The sequence below is a fragment of the Bison bison genome, unplaced genomic scaffold, assembly GCF_000754665.1.
Source record: "Bison bison bison isolate TAMUID 2011002044 unplaced genomic scaffold, Bison_UMD1.0 scf7180017864228, whole genome shotgun sequence".
Lineage (NCBI taxonomy): Eukaryota > Metazoa > Chordata > Mammalia > Artiodactyla > Bovidae > Bison > Bison bison.
In genome coordinates, this window is record NW_011494800.1 from 3,143,644 (window position 1) to 3,144,185 (window position 542).

Below are 542 nucleotides of genomic sequence, written 5' to 3' on the forward strand. Positions count from 1 at the left end.
ATATAAACATATACAAACACCATGTATAAGTGTATATATAGGTATGTATGCATAAGCACACATTATTTTACATCTTTTCCAAAATACTCCATTTTATTTATTTATTTTTTTTTTTCAAAATACTCCATTTTAAATGACTATGATGCAGCATGTTGTCTAGACAAAGCATTGAGCCTTATGTGTAATTCATGTATAGAAAATGTTTGAAATAATTTTGTAGTACTTCAAATGACAGGTATCATGAGTATTTTTTCCTAGTAACAGAGTATTTAATTATATTTTAAATGCAAGCTATTCATATAAGAAAACATTTCTACCTCATACCTCATAAATTTCAGGTTTAAAACTTCTTTGAAGACTAAAATAGCTAACCATTTTCTTCTCATTTGTAAGCAGATTTATTGTTTCCTGAGAAGGTGTAATTTTCTGATTGCTCCATCTATGAAGTGTTTAACACTGTCCCCACAATGAGGCATTTATTAAGAGTATAACAAGTGCTTAGAAAAGCACATTAAACAGGTCTGGTTCTAGATGGCCCGAAA

General features: G+C 29.0%; 1 protein-coding gene across 3 annotated transcripts in view; it reads left to right on the top strand.

Annotated features, from left to right (window-relative positions):
- Positions 1 to 542, top strand: part of LOC104992906 (chromosome unknown open reading frame, human C4orf22) — a 717,206-nt gene that overhangs the window by 289,569 nt on the left and 427,095 nt on the right. The gene's annotated exons all lie outside the window — the stretch shown is intronic.